Genomic DNA, 17,655 nt, shown 5'->3' on the forward strand with positions numbered 1-17,655 from the left:
TCTACAACTAAAGCTCCCCCATCATAAGCAACCTACCTTGCAAAACTATGCAGACAAAAGCAAAATTCTAGAATTTTCATTTCCTACTTTTACAGCCCTCAACAAAAGTTAAGATTCATGATTTTATCAAAATCTTCCATGCCATTATTATTAAAATTCTCAATATATACACCATTAGCATAGATACAGATTGATTCAAAAGTAGCCTTGTATTAAAAACACCATAATGCAGAAATATCACCAGTAAATAATCGTAATATTTGAAGAGAGAAGAACGAAGCAAAATAAAAATAATTAAAATTCACAAAATGAAGAACCAAATATCAAGAACATAGAGGGAGATTTTTGGAAGCAGAATTAACAAACCTAGCATAAATTGTTAAGATTTTAGACTCGATTGGAAAGGAAGTAACTCTAAAAGTTTTAGCTCGCCAAGCTTTCTTGCGTTGTTTTATACCTCCTAGAGCCAGGATATCAAGGGAGTTACAGGACGAGCAGATGACAGACCAAACAAATCATCCTGTATATCAACCATCAATAACACACCCAAAATGATAAAAATTTAAATAGATTAAAATGTTAGATTGACAAAGAACTTAATTGTTTATTTATAACTGCCAAAAATGTTAAAGGATTTCCAAAACTACTAAAGTTTGTCAGGGTTAAGCCTTATAAATAATAAAAGGTGGACTTGAAACAGCACACATAAATATTTGCATAGGTATGTATTTCCAATTAAAGCAATCCAACATATTTTTATTAAAGCACCCATCTACCAGCAGAGAATCAAACAATCAGGTAATAGAAATCCACACATCAGTAATCAAACCTAGTCTTCAAAAATACAATCAAGTCAGCTCACCCCATCATCACACCCCATTTTTCATATAGCAAAAATATACACCCATGAATATAAGTTATAAAATAGAAATACATGACTTAATGACACATTGAACAGCAAGATGCAGCTTAGTGACCATGGGCCATCATCAAATAGTTTATGCCGGTTCATTTATAATATTATTCCAATACATGTACAACAATTCTCTTGTAGGCCTTTTGTCAAATACCTAACAGATATAGCCAAGAAATAGAACTTGATTGATGTATAAGTGCAGAAATAGAGGAACTTTAAAAAATAAAAAGAATAATGTAATATAGAAATTAAAAACTTATTGACATATTAGGATGAAAGATATACAAAAATAAAAAATAAAAAGAAAGAAAGCAAAGAACGAAAAAAATTACATATATTTATTTTGATTGATGGTATAATGACTTAAAAATGAATGAAAATATGTAATTTAATTCAAAGTAAAATTGAATCGATCATTCCCCTAATTATGTCATGCAAACCTAATCCCTAAATATTCCTGATTCTTCATAATCACATCAACATCCACTCCTTTTCTTCCAAGTGAAGGAACACATTACACAACTCTCTCCAGTCTCCAATAACCTTGTCAATTGTTAGATGCAAAATATGGAGTATAAATGGATTGTACCATTTACATTATTGGCATTTATATTAGTGCTAGTGAATTGTGACAAACCTTCGTTCGATGGAAAAAACCTTCCTTATGGTTTCCGACGTCCATATGTTCGGAATTCGCGTCCTAGCTGCAACACAAAGAAAAGTCGATGTTGTATATTGATGAAGGAAGGCAAAGGAATATGTTGCAACAAGAATGTTAGTCAGAACATCCAGAATACCCAGTTTAATCGTATGAGTCCGTATGACCGTGCTAGGAAAACTTATAAGCCGTCGTCTTGGTCAAAAGAAAAAATCATCAACCCAAAATAAGAAAAAATGAAAGATAATTTAACTGACAAAATGTGGAATCAAAGTTTCATTAATTTATATTTTTTGGAATGCTGAATACTTGCTGATATGATCATTTGAAAGTACTATGCACAAATATTCATCATAACAAAAACATATCACTGACTCCAACCAAATGCACAACAACCAATTATGCATAATGCAAAATACAAAACCAAGCAAAACGCATCATAAAAAGGTGAAAAAAATTATTACTCAGAAAGGCTATTTTGTGGATGGCCTACTGATATGTCTCATAAGTCCCTGCTTCATTGACTTCCACACTAAACTAACATTTTTTTAAAATCATCGAATCAAATAAAGTGTTATATCTTCCAGAGTAACAGGGGAACCTTTCATTTCTACATGAGCAATAAATTTGAAGGAAGCTGTAATATCAATCTATAATGGAAGTGGCACATTGCCTCATAATCATCATCTATTACATAGTGTGCATACCCACACTGTTTGTCTAATACCCACAGTACGTTGACTACTTGTTGTTGGATACATTATCAGAAAAATTTAAATTGGGGATCAAGCACTTCATACAGATTTACTTTTTGAGTTTTTAGGGAAAAAAAGAAGAAGAAGAAATAATTAGTAAAAATTATGATATGTACAGAAAAGTAGGTGAAGCTTTTTGGCCAACCTTCTAGTGATATGGTCCACCTTTGGAAGGCAGAGAGTACCACATTGGCTGTAAAGGCCATTGAATTGGACGCTGGAGTTGTAATTGTTAAAGATAGTGCTTAGGCTGGTGCTCATGTCAATGGAATTTTCATTCCTTCTCTCTTTGTTTTGGGATTGGAGAATTTCAAAGCAAGTGTAAATTTGATGAACATAGATGCAAAATGAGCAGTACAAATAACATATGAATCCAACAGGAGCTACAATCAGAAATGAAGTCCTAGTTGCTGTGAAAATCATTTATGATTCAAGACTTAGCTTGTTAGATAAACCCCTAAACCCTTTAATTTACAAAAGTAAAGCAAGGTGAAGAGTAAAAATTAAATTTAAAGCATAAGTTTGAGCAGTACATGCAGTTTTTGGATTTTATATAGCAAATACTTCTGGTATAATACTTCAAAATCCAAATAGAGCCATGGTATTGCATATATAGTTTAGATTAAACTTAAATAAACCAATAATGATATAAAAAAGACTACCACAGATACACATAGTCTACTCCAACCCTACCCCAAACAAAAAATCTACAGGGCATTCAATAATCAAATAGTACATAACAAACTAAATCTGAGTTTCCAGCCAGATATACAACTTCTTAATTGGATGCTTACATAATAATTTAGCCAATATGTTTAAAACAGGCCATTCCCAACACAATTAGAAACCTAAAATAAACTTAAAAGCTCAAGTAACCAACACCCAATCGTGCATAAATTACAATAAGAATTCAGAGATTGGCAGCCATACATGAACCTAGATAAGAATTCACAAAATTAAATCCAAAATAAACTGAATAGAAAATCAGAATTATAAAGAGTGCAATAAAAATTCAGAATTATAAAGCGCCGCTAATGTCAAATTGGTGAACGAATCATAAGCAGATTGTATACACAAACATCTAATGCCTTCTAATGGCAATATCTAGATTTAACCTAGTCAAGCACAAAGTGCAAAGACACTTAGTTGAAGGAACCAAAGGCTTGACAGGAAATATTCGACAAACACATAATGGGGCAGCAATGAAGTTTTATAGGTCAAACCTCATACTCAACTACTTTAAATTTCAAATTGACAAATAATTATAAAAATTTCCAACCAAATTCAAAATTATAAAATCTACAGAGAAATTATAATCAACATTAACATTCAAACTCTCTCATGTTCCTTCAATCAAACAATAAAAAACAGAATATTTATTTAAAACAAAAACCATATATTTGTTGTGTGTTTAGAAGAGAGCATACCCAAACAACCTTCAAGCATCCTTAGTTGTTTCTTGAAATAATTAGCTACCCAGTTTCTTTTTCCTACAATTAAATGCATAAGATGAATGAATGCATTAAAAATCGTAACAGGAATAGAGGCAATAAAAAAGCATAAATTAAACAGGAATATTAGATCCAAATAAAAGTGAATGGAAGAACAAAAATTAAGAATGAAACCTATAAATTGAACAACCATGAAAAAAAGAAAAAGAAAATAGTTATAGAGTCCTAATTAAACTTGTATATTGGTTACCTTTGGGCCAGTTTCGACAAGCTGGGTTGGGTGTGACGACATGTTTGTGGTCACTAATATATCATTATTTGTGACGACAGCAAGTGTCGTCGCTAGTAATGACATATTAGCAACAACAAAAATGTCATCGTTAATAATAATCTACTAGCGATGACAAAAAAATTCGTCACTACTAATGAGCTAGTGGTGACAACATTTCGTCTTGGGTTCTTGAGTTATTTATGACAACAATTGTCACTATTACCGACAATTTTGTCATCGTTAATAGTATTGTATTTGCGACAATATTAACATCGTCACTAAAAAACTTTTTTGTTACCATTTTCGTTTAACGAAAGTTAGTGACAACATATTTTGTCGCCAATATAATTAGTGACGATATTTAAATCATTAGCGACGGCAATATGCCGTCGCTAAAGACCAAATTTCTTGTAGTTAATTTCATTACAATAACTTGCTTCTTTTTCTTTTTCTTTTTCTTTTTTTCTCAATAGCTTGCTTATTTAATAGAACCTTGAGAAATGTTCTGTATTGATGATAATAATCAAATACCTAAGTTTTAAGTTGACGAAGACTTGAGCGAATAAAGCAATTTTACTGTGGCAACGAAATTAAGAATCAAAACGCCAGCTTATATATTTTGTTGGGTAGCTAGACATCCAATAAACTAACTTCATTTCCCCATTCAGCCTCGCGTGATATAGATTTAATTATTTGTTTAAGGATCTAAACGACAAACTTCAAGTTGACGACAGTAATTTGGAAAGGCCTTCACAACGTTGTGTCCTTGGCTGTATGGCAAGTGAGAAAGCATGTTATAGAGATCTCGGCAAAAGTAAACAAATCATGAAAATGAAAGTCGGTCCTCATGGGGTATAAAAATATAGGATGATGTTTTGATGGTTACGTTGCTGGTCACATCTGGAATTCCGGATAGGGTCTTCCTTGAGCAATGTTATATGGATAATTTTTTATTATAATTTTTTGACACAATGCACATGGATTTTATGGGCAAATATTTAACAATACTTTTGCTGCTTTGTATAAATCCTCCGTGTTTATTATTTAGCAATTATTACTTGTCTGGCTGGTCCTAGCGTGTTACTGCATTTTTGCTGAGTACCACCAAAAAAAAAAAAAAAAAGCAATAACAACCGGTAATAATTTCTTTTGATAATTCAGCAAATAGTCGGAGGATAGAGATTTAAATTCAGAATGTCTCTATTGTAAAAACTTGATTTCTCCTATCCATTTTCTTAAAAAACTGGAGAAGAATGAAATAAATTTAGTAAATAGAAATATATATATATATATATATATATATATTAAGAGAATTCAGAAAGTTAATTATTACATTTTTTACTTCCAAAAATACCCTTAATTTAATTAATCTATTCTTATGCCTTAAAAAAATAAAAATAAAAAAGGCTTTTGTTTTACAGCTCCTCAGCCAAGCCTTTTTCTATGTACTGTTTCACTTTTCTTCTTTAATATATTTCTATCTTTGACGTCAAATAAATAAATAAAGTTAAAATGGTAAATCAATTAAAATTACTACCATTACGTCATAATTGCCACCAGTCATTTTCTTTCTTTGCTATAGACATTGACATTGATGAACCATATCGCAAAAAAGTGCAACGTGGAAGAGTTATATATATATATATATATATATAATCACATTAAAATGGAGGGATGATAAGAATACAGAGATTCTTATGAAATTGAAGTAGATCTTCGAGGGAACTAGGCCTCCTTAGAATCAAGACGTAAGAACAAAGAAAGAGAAACTAAGAGATAGAAGAGGAGGAGAGCAATTTTCTTAACATTTCTAATATGCCTCTTTGCAATGAGCTAGAGCTTCTTACCTTATAATTTCCTTCCCAAATACAATCTATTACAACAAGTATTAACTAACTAATTTATTCTAACTGTCAAGCTCAATACAACGCCAACTCAACAGCCAACGCTAACCACTGTAACAAACTACCAGCACTTGTCAATTCAGGAGAACAGAACAGCTACTATCAACGCACAACTCCTGTTTAGAAATCAAGGGAACCTATTTCACAGTTGATTTTTATTTATTTGACAGTGTACAGAATATCATATTATTTAAAATTTTAAATGAACTAACATTGGATAAATTTTAAATTTGTAATATTTAATCTAAATCATTAAATTAATCAATTTCAAAATAAAGACTACATTTGACATTTATTTGATTTTTTGTGTGATTTACATAGAATTTTTTAAGATCATTGACTTTTTAATAATACCGTGTCCATTAATTGTGGTTCTTACAGCATGCTAGAATGGTGTATCGTCAATCATGCGGTGGAGGATGCTCTTTATAAGTGACCTTCTCAAAGGTAAGGTAAATGTATGCATGGCAAGTGAATGCTCTTTATAATGGGTTATTTATTTATTTATTTTAGAAAATTGAAATAATAGAAGACATAAATTTAGCATTTAATAAACTAGATGGACATGTGGTATGTTTTTATTTGTAGAGTATATAGTGGAGTAAGAAGAGTGGGATAGAAGATTTGGACTCCTTTATAAGGAGGTAATTTGCAAGCTAGCATAGTGAGAGGAAACAATATAATAAGTTAACATGCGTTTGAAAGAATTTTGCAAACTAGCATCTCAAGTTTTATAGACTCGAGTTTCATATAAAACTCAAGGTTTAAAGACTCGATTCCCATTTGCTGAGTTGGAACTATTATGCCACATAGATCTTGAGTCTTATAGACTCGAGTTCTACAAAACAAAACTGAGTCTTTAAGACTCGATTTTTTATGGGAAATTCAATTAAAATACATGGATCTCGAGTCTTATAGACTCGATTTTTGTCGGGCAAAATTTACTTAACACAAAGACACTCCTCAATAACTCATTGCACACTCTCTCACCCATAACACTCCTAGCCTCTAACACTCCTCAGTAACTCACTGCCTCACTCACCCATAACACTCACACTTCTCACACCACATTGCCTCTGATCTCACACCACATTGCCTTTCTCTGTCACTAGTCCTCCCTTTCAACAAATTTACATCTCAGGTAAGGGTTTGGATTTTATTGTCATTGCAGTTGGGTATTATTTGTTGTTGGGTGTGGGTTATATTTTGTTGTTGCAGTTGGGAAACCTTACATCACTGTCACTCGTCCAAACATTTCCTATGATGTTCAACAGATGAGCCAATATCTGTTTGCTTCACGATCGACTCACTATGTTGTTCTACACATTCTTCGATACTTGAAAGACACTCTCTTCCATGGTCTTTTCTACTTTGCTTAGTCTCCTCTTATTCTCTATGCATTCTCTAATGCTGATTGGGCAGGAGATCCCACTGATCGCAAGTCTACCACTAGTTATTGTTTTCTTCTTAGTTCTTCTTTGATTTCTTGGTGAAGAAAGAAACTAACCCTTATGGCCTGCTCCAATATTGAAGCAGAATATTGTACCCTTGCTGATACCACATTTGAGCTCATTTGGCTTCGATGGCTTCTTAAAGACTTAGGTGTGTCCACATCCTCTGCTACTCCTCTTTGTTGTGACAACTATAGTGCCATTCATAATACTTACAATGATGTCTTCCATGAATGAACTAAACACATCAAGATCAATTGTCATTTTATCCATTATCATCTTGTCCATAGTGTAAGGTTGAATTTTATCAACCATCTTGTTGGCTTTATTCCGTGCCAAATTTGCTTGTATTTTAGCAATTAGTAACCCTGTATTTAGGTGGGAATCATGTAAGAGTAGTGAGTGAGAGAGTGTGAAGAAATGTTCAAGATTGTGCAAGAATGCAGAGACTCGCGGGTGACTCGCGACTGGCAAGCTGCCAAAGTTGGCACACATGTGGAGCATGTAAGGGAGCTAAAGAGTCATACCAGCTGTTGCACTACAAGACAAAAGTCCCAGGCTGGCCAGGCCGTTAACTCGCGGCTTGAACTCGCAACTCAGCCCAGTTGCGAGGTCAACTCGCCAGACCACCCTGTTTGGGAAAAACTGACTTTTCACATTCCTTCTCACCCTACTATATATATACCCTTATACCCACGATATTTAGAGAGCTTCCAGAGAGAATTTTGAGAGAAAAACCCTAGAGAAAAACAAGATTGATTCATCCACAATCTTCACATAGAGACTCTTCAAATTCCTTTACTCTCTTCCTCTCCATTGTCAAATCCTTGAGAGGTACATTACCAAAACCTTTTTTCACCATACCCATATCTGTGAGAAGGCCATTTGGTGTTTGGGAAGCAATTAAGAAGGGACCAATTTCATATTGGTTGATGCTATGGTCAATTAGCGGAATCCGATAAGTTAAAGAAGAAATAGGTTCAGCGTAACCTCGTTGAAGTAGGAGCTTGGTGGGCTTAGGTACATTGGGTAGATTAGGCTTGGAGGGTCCTCTGCTGTTCATGTATCCCAACTACATTCTTTAGTGGATTGTTTACCGCTTGGAGGGTGGCGGAGAGGTTGTACGCCGAGGGCTTCGGTTTCCTCTTCGATAACACATCGTGTGTTATCCTTGTGTTTGCATCTTTCTTCCCTTTATTTTTTCCATTTAATTTCTGTTATGGATGTTATTTTATTTGGTTTAGATTGTTTATTAATTCTGTTTTAAGTTTATGTTCATATTCTACACATTAATTGTTTGATATTAAGCTTGAATTGGTAATTTGTTAATTGGAGGTCTAAACGTTCATAGTGTTTTATACACTTATTGAACTTTCACATAGTTCTCTCAAGTTGTTCTTGGTCTCCTCTAAAGATCAACTTGTAGGTATCTTCACCAAGTCACATCCTAAGGGACGCCTTTGTGCTTTGGTTGACAACCTCAAGTTAGTCTCACACCCATCTTGAGTTTGAGCGGGCTGTTAACGTGTAATAGTTTGTAGGCTTTAGACCCACTTTGTTTACTTGAATAGCACACATATTTTTACTACACACTTTGCCCACATTGTTTACTTGTATAGCAAACATTTTTTTACTACACATTTTGCCTCCTATATAAAAGCACTCATGTATATTTTATTAAGTGTGAAATACAATACATTCATTCAGTATTTCTAACAGAGATAGAACCTGATGGGAATGGCCTTGATGAGTTGATAAGGTTGGGAAAAGATAACAAAGAAAGGAGAGATGTAGTGGAGGTTCCATTACAAAACCCATTAGAGATTACATCTTTAACTAAGAGTTTTTCCTCCATCAATGTCAGAGGACCATCAATGAGGTTTTTCACAATACCGAGAGGACACTACTTGTCATACCATAATTTTAGCTGCAAGAGTTACACCCAATTTGCCATCTGGTGCATTTAGAAAAGATAGTATTGCCCTTTTTTATTTTATTGTGGACCTTGTATCAGAGCAAGATTCAAGGGGACTCTTTTTCATGGAAAAGTCTCCATCTCTACTTGGCTAAAAGAGCTAATATAAGAAGGAATGGCAGAAATATTGGTGGCCTGAGAATGAACAACTCTGCCAGCAAAAGATAACAAGTTTGCTTTCCAGCCAGCCAACTTAGCATGAACTCTCTCAATAATGGAGCTATAGTCCTGGGATGAGGAACCCACATGTTTCAGAGGGAAGCCAAGATATTTACCTAAGTTGGGGGTAGAGTGGAAGCCAAGGACATCACAGAGAGAGGATCTGAGATTAACAGAGACATTAGGGGAGAAATAAACTCTAGACTTGCTAGATCTCACCTTCTAGCTTTCCTCTTTTCCTTTCAGTCTCACATTAGTATGTCTTTGTAATTTGGCTTTTGATATATAGACAAGCGGCAAACTTATCAACACACTTGAGATGACCAACTTATGGTCCTTTAAACTGTTCTCGACTCAACTTAACTTTATAAGATGCATGCTATTATACCATAACTTTAAGAGTCATTTTTCCAAGTATAGATAATAAAGGGGTATTAGTAGTGGTTTCAAATTTAAAAAAACAAATAAATAAATAACAACTTGATAACTCAACAATTCTGAAATTTATTGTGAAAAATATTGTGTATCTAACATTGTTCAAAAGATACTTATTTTACTTTATGCTGCTCAATTTGATTTTAATCATATGATTGCATTGAGCGACTCAGAAAGCAATTTCTTGTTAAATGCATGCAGGTGGTTGAAATTTTCAAGATGGTGGTGCTTCCACTTTTAGGTTAGCTTGCAGATGAACATGGGCGTAAACCACTGCTCCTTCTTACTATATCCACTTCTATTTTCCCATTTGGTATGTTTCGTTTGAACAACTTTCATGATTCTGTGAAGTTACATGTATAATGCTGTTATATATTTCCTTCTGAACTATGAGAATTATATATGGATATGAAACCCCTAATATGTGTTGCATTAATATTATGTGTTTGTCCAAGCTGTTTCACTATCATTTTTTTTTTCAATTATTATTCTTTTTAAAATTTAATGTGATTTAGTACTATTGAAGTTACAAATGCTTTTCCTCTAACAAAAAAAAGAAGTCACAAATGCTATTGAAGATAGTGGATGGGAAACCATAGATCATGTGCATGTCAAAAAATTGATGATTTAGCATTCAAACCAAGAAACCATTTCTAGGGCATGAATTTGGCTTCAAGCTAAACAAATCTAACAGATAGTCTACCCAAGAACTTTTTTATTATTGAAGGGTAAGGTGATCTTTTTTGTTTTTGGTGGATTATATATCTGCAAACACATGAAAATTTTTGAACTCCTGCTGATTCTGATTGAATGAATGGCTACTGACTACGTCATTCATCTGAAATTGATCTAGAGTAAGATAAGCACCCTACATGATGTATGAAAAATGAGAGACAAAGAAGAGTTAAATGTAATTATAGTTCGACCATACACGTTGAAAGAACAAATATAAAAGAAAAAAAAAAGGGAAATTTCAATTACAACTATACATGATTACCTTTCAAAGTTGTGAATGACATTAATACTTTCTCTGTACGATGCTATTAGCAGTACATTAATGATATTGTCAAGATCATCAAAGTGAATTTACAAATTTTATTTTTCTGTATTCTTTTTTCAGCTATACTTGCCTGGAATCAGTCTACAGGATTTGTATATGCTTACTATGTGCTTCGTACAATATCTTTTATTCTAAGTCAAGGGAGTATTTTCTGCATTGATATTGCTTATTCGGTAAAAGTTATTCCTCGGTGATTGATAATCATGAATAGGGAATATTGGGGGTCTCATTTTCCCATCTTTTGCAGGCGGATGTTGTTAAAGAGAATAAGAGGGCAGCAGCTTTTAGTTGGATAACAGGCCTTTGTGCTGCTTCGCATGTCTTGGGAAATCTTCTGGCACTTTTTCTCCCAGAAAAGTACATTTTTCCTGTATGTTGCTGCTTTAAACTCAGCATTAGCCACACGGCCTTAATTCTGTCAAATTTTCCTCTTGTCAAATCATTTTACCATTTCAACCTTTTGTTTCAGGTTTCAATAGCTCTCTTGATCTTTTGTCCAGTTTATATGCAACTCTTTCTGATTGAGACGGTTAAGCTGGCTCCAAAGAGGGACCAAAATTCAGCTTGCTTGACTACGCCAATTAAATTATCCAGAAACGATACAAATCAATGAAAGATGCTGCTACTATAGTTGTGAGCAGGTAATTTTGTCTATAATCAAGACAGCGTAAAATATTCTCATCTTGCATTATGTAAATACCATATCTAAAATCTCTTAGGCAGTCTTTGCAACCAAACCTTTATAGCTGCAAAACATTATATGTAAATTGTCTTTGTCTGGCTAAAAGTGCTTCATTTTTCTTTTACAGTCCGACATTGAGGGGCATTTCTCTGGTTTCTTTCTTCTTTGAGTTGGGAAAGTCTGGCATCAACTATGTCTTAATGGTATGTTTCCTATTAGTTTGTCATTTTAACAAGCAAATGGATGGTTGCATGCTGCAATTTCCTCTTAGTACCATCATATAACATCAGATATTTCAAAAATATATATAACTTTTTTTTTTTTACTTTTTGATAAACGACATATTCATTCAGCCATTCCAGAGTAGTTTCAATCAGAATCTTTAAAGCAATTATTTTGAAAAAAACCTTGTATGCAACAGAAAGCTTTTGTGAGGCTTGTTGTTGCCACCAATCTAAATTTGGCCAAAATCCAATTGTCATTATAAATCAGTAATGGCACATTGTGTGATATGGGATTGAAAAGCGGAGGAGAAATCAAAGAAAAGGGAGAAAGGGGAAATGCCCTGTAAATGTACCTTGTAGGAGTAGGATTTGTTTGCAATGTGCTTACACAAAAAATAGATAAAAATCATTTTGATTATAATATATAGCTAAAGATGTCCAGTTTTAAAGGAAATATTTCATAGAACTTATAGAAAAAGAATGTGGAAGGACTAGGAGAAAGAGAAATTGGTAGAGACTTAAGACATGAGGCAGGAGACACTAGAGAGCTTTATTCAGGGGAATTTGAATAAGAGGAGTCATGACTTGGTTGCTTAACAGTTATCATAAGTATATGTCCTGAACCCACCAAAGTAATTTGAGAACATTTGCGCTAAAACCCGTGCAGAAAAAGAAAAGGTTTGAAGCTTCAGACTTGCTAGGGACTACAAAGCCAATGACTTTCTTATTAATCAATAGTTTAGGATAAGATAGTGCTAGATTTATCTGCTCATAAGATAATTGTAATTTAACCAATCCATGACATTGAGTAATGATAATTGTAATTTATCTGCTCATAAGATAATTGTAATTTAAACAATGTTTTCTTTTTGATTCAATGACATGATGGTTATGCTACCACCTGTGCAGTACTATCTGAAGGCAGCTTTTGGTTTTGACAAAAATGAGTTCTCAAAAATTCTGATGCTTGTAGGATTCGGTTCAATTATTTCACAAGTGAAGTGTATTATAGAGCAAAAGTTTCCTTTTATTTACTTAAGAGATTGATATTCCCTTATACTGAAGATTTGAATTATTCTTTAGCCATCAGTCAAGGTAGCATATCAATATCTGCTTGGCATATGCTAGAGTTTTTCTCTAAATATTCTGCTTGGTTGCTTTGAAGTTATCAAAATAAGAATTCTTCCAGTTGGTGTTGTAATGGTTGTTAATTTGTCTTCTGGATAGAAAACAATGCTAAGGCATCGTGGTTATAAAAATGAAACAATTCTTAGGGTTGTATTATGTTTTATTGTTTTCCCTCTTAATGAGCACAATATTTTTCATATTTGAAAATTTTTATAATTAAGAAGTTTATTTTATGAGCTCTGGAATTGAGAGTACTGTCATACTACTGGCATACATGAATTCTCTTTTGTCCAAAATATTCCGTATGATGTTCATGTTAAGCATGTTGTTTTCCTTTATGAAAACTTTAAAATCCTTAAGAAATGCTCTTCCTATAATATGTTCAGTTTGTGGTTTGCTTCCAGTTGTTGGTGCTTCCACTAATAAATCCATTGGTTGGAGAGAAGGTGATATTGTGCATAGGAACACTTGCATCAACAGCTTATATAAGTCGCTTATAATTTTTACTTTTAATACAATAATACCCCCAGCACAAATTACAAAAGAAAAGAAAAACTAATGGTTCTTTTTGCTGTGCAGGCATTATTCAATGGCCTTGCATGGGTGCCGTGGGTATGTACACAGTTGATGAATGTTTTATTTAACTCTATTCTAAAGGAAAATTTTTTGACATAGAAACACTTGAGCAGAATCTTTTCTTTACTTGATTTTTCTTTAGGCTATTTTGAATTTTATAGTTTCTATTCCTCCTTTTGGAGTTATAAAATCAATCATGTGTTAATCAAGAGTTTGTGAAAGTAAAAACTAAAATTTTCCTAGTTATTTTTAGGTAAAAATGCAAAACTCACCCTCTAAGTTTCATCACTTTTCATTTCAGTCCTCTAAGTTTGAGTTTTGTCATTTCAATCCTTTAAGTTTCATTTATTCTCAATCAAGTCCTCCCTTAACAATCTGTTAAATGTTACCGTTATCTACATTAAAAACACCGTTTTGTCATTTTTAAAAATTTTTAATTTTAATTTATTATTTTAGTTTTGTCATTTAAAAAAAAATTAATTTTAATTTATTATTTTAAGAAAATGTTAATTTCAAAAAAAAAAAAATTATACTAAGAAACGACGAACATCATTGAAGAACAAAATTGAATCCCTACCCCATACCCCAGCCCAATACCGAGAGATTGAGAAAGAGAACGGGAGATACCACAAAATCTCACCGGAATTGAAAATCATGAAACCCATTTTGTTGCTTTCAGGGAGATGAACTTAACACCCAAAATTGAAAATCATGAAACCCATTTTCCAAAATGTAAATTAGTTGCTTTTAAAGAGCTGAATTAAACACCCCAAAATTGGGTTTTGAAAACAAAAGGCAAAGCAGTTCCAAATAACAAAGTGGGGAAAGAAAGAATAGTAAACCATTACCGGATCTCTTGGTCCTCACGCTCCCACTCCTCACCGCCGGCGCGTCGGTTTCCAAGGCCCAGGCTAGCGTTGTGGGCACGGAGTTGTGGTGCGTGGCGAAGAACAATGCGGAGGACGCAGCATTACAGACGGCACTGGACTAGGCCTGCAGGCCCTGCGTTGCCGATTGCAACCCAATACAGCAAGGCGGGCCCTGCTACGACGCGAGCAACATAATGGTTACGGCGTCGTATGTGTTCAACGACTATTCTTTGAATCCCAATCAGTCCCAAAAACTCTCCTTTTTATTTTCTTTTCTTTTTTCTAATTGGGAATTTGAATGTTTGGAAGGTTATTAGAACTGATTTTTGTAAAACCTTTGTCTTTTTTTTCTTTTTCTTTGTCCTATTAACACCCAGAGATCCGGTAGCCTAGAACTTCGTCGATGAATTCCAGGGAATCAGTGACGATCTTCGAGTATGGTTTTGCATTCCGAGTAGAGTACAATGTAATATCCCTGTTTTTTAAGAGGGGGAGTTTATGATATTCGGAATTGAATTTCGGTGAGATTTTGTGGTATCTCCCGTTCTCTTTCTCAATCTCTCGGTATTGAGCTGGGGTATGGGGTAGGGATTGAATTTTGTTCTTCAATGATGTTCGTCGTTTCTTAGTATAATTTCTGGGTTTTTTTTTTTTTTTTTTTTAAAAAAAATTAACGTTTTCTTAAAATAATAAATTAAAATTAAAATTTTTAAAAATGACAAAATGGCATTTTTAATGTAGATAACGGCAACATTTAACAGATTGTTAAGGGAGGACTTGATTGAGAATAAATGAAACTTAGAGGACTGAAATAACAAAACTCAAACTTAGAGGACTTAAATGAAAAGGGATGAAACTTAAAGGGTGAGTTTTGCATTTTTGCCTTCTTTTTATTATTTTCAACCGTGAATACATTTCTCAGTCAGTAACAATGTAACATTGCCACAATGCAGGTACCATTCATGGGTGCCACATTTAAAGTGGTAGTTGTCCTTGTAAGACCTGCTGTAAGTATTGGAATCATCAATTCTTTCATAAAATAATATTAAATGTGGTTATTCAGTTCACCTTTTAATTCTAATGGTCTTTCAATTTTTCCTGTCAAATTACATGTAGACTTATGCCATTATTTCAAGAGCATCGAGCTCAAACGACCAGGTTTGGAAAATACCTATGATCTCATTACCTACAGTTTTGCATTCCATAGTTCTTGATATTCTTTTTGGAAAATTATGATTTCCACCAAAAAAAAAAAATCTTCTACTCTTACTGCCAATATAAAGAAAGACCTGTTTTCTGTATTCTTGGTATTGTCATATGTAGAGTGAGGCTGTTTAATTAGATAACGTTGTTTGAGAAAAGCTAATGCTATCATCTCATATGTCACACTACTCATCTAGACCTAGATGTTTTCTACTTCTTTAGATTGAACTTTGAACTCAGTTGGGAAAAATCAGGTAGATTCATCAACATGTTTTAGTATGAATCAAATCAGCATGACTTAGTAGTGAGTTTTGAGTTTAAAGTGGCAGCTTTCTTGGTAAATTGGTCCAATTATTTTTCTCTTTCGATTTTTTATCTATGGTTATCGAATGAAATTGTTGCATTCACTTGACTGATAGAGAATTTGTAACGAAAAAGAAATAAAAGTAGATATGGGGTTCTCCCGTATCAAAATAGCTTGTTTTGTGTTGAGTTACTTCTTGAGCTAAATAAATTACAAAGCACTTGAACTGTGGTCACTCCATTGACATGCATGCTCATATCTTTGTGTAGGGAAAAGCACAAGGATTTGTGGCTGGTGTGGAATCATTATCAAGTTTGCTATCACCACTTGTAATGAGTCCATTGACTTGTGAGTGGACTAACTCATCACTTGTTTAGTTGAGTGTTAGAATCAATTCATATTTATTACTAACAAGTTAAATTGTTGTTTCAGCATGGTTCTTATCTAGCAATGCTCCTTTCAACTGCAAAGGTTTCAGTATTATATGCGCATCTGTATGCATGGTAAGCATATACTCTCTCTCTCTCTCTCTCTCTCTCTCTCTCTCTCTCTCTTAACTAACTCTAAATCCTAATCTCCTCAGATGATTTCCTTATGTTTTGCTTGCCTGCTTGAACCTAGGGCACCTTCAAGCAATAATTCAGAGGATGACATTAAATCACCATTGCTAAGTGAGAGTTGATTGTTTGTCCCAAGTTGATATAGATATTTGGGGTCCCTTGCATAGAGCAATGTTGTAATTGTATAAGAGCAAACAAGCTTGCAATGAGTTTATCCCTTAGAAAGTTCCTTTAAACTTTATGCACCCTTGAGCTGCAGAAGATGACATTGAAGCTTCACCTTAACATTGAATCACCATTGCTAAGTGAGAGTTGATTGTTTGTCCCAAGCTGATATAAATATTTGGGGTCCCTTGCATAGAGCAATGTTGTAATTGTATTAGAGCAAATAAGCTTCCAATGTGTTTATCCCTTAGAAAGTTCCTTTAAACTTTATGCATCCCTGAGCTGTAGAAGATGACATTGAAGCTTCACCTCCAAGTGATATAGTTCATTGTTGTATTTACCAAGTGTTTTGTAATAGCTTGTATAGGTGGTGATGTCATATTTGGCATCCCTAAAAACACATTCATAGATACAGATATATATAAATTAAATCATAGATTTTAAAAAGTTTCAATTAAAAACTCAAAATTTAAAATTTATACAAATTTATTCGTTTAGAGATTGTCATGTAAATATCAAGTGGAATGTTAGTACAAACTAATTCACAAAATAATAGCACTTCTATTAAATTGTATTTTGTCTATTAGAATTTTTATGTTGTTTTAAAGTATTTTTAGTGTGAAAATACAATATGCAATTCACATGAAATTATCAAAGGATTTTGATGTCAAGTAAGTTTTAATTACAGTTTATGTGAATTTGTTACTTTTTTAAATTAGCAGTAACTCATTAGAGACAGATTTGAAAAGATTTAGAAAATTCATAGTTTAAATTAAAACTTATTTGATTCAAAACTACCTCCAAATTATAAGTGAAAAATATATAGTTTAGAGTATAAATCATTACAAGAAAAATGTTTTTATGATCTTAAATACTCCCAAGTTCAAGACTTATCACTGATGTATGAAG

General features: G+C 33.3%; 1 pseudogene; it reads left to right on the forward strand.

Moving 5' to 3' along the window:
* Window positions 1-1,483: 1,483 nt before the first annotated feature.
* Window positions 1,484-17,059, forward strand: LOC126722098 (uncharacterized; annotated as a pseudogene).
* Window positions 17,060-17,655: the final 596 nt, after the last annotated feature.

This window comes from Quercus robur, chromosome 4, assembly GCF_932294415.1.
Source record: "Quercus robur chromosome 4, dhQueRobu3.1, whole genome shotgun sequence".
Taxonomy (NCBI): Eukaryota; Viridiplantae; Streptophyta; class Magnoliopsida; order Fagales; family Fagaceae; genus Quercus; species Quercus robur.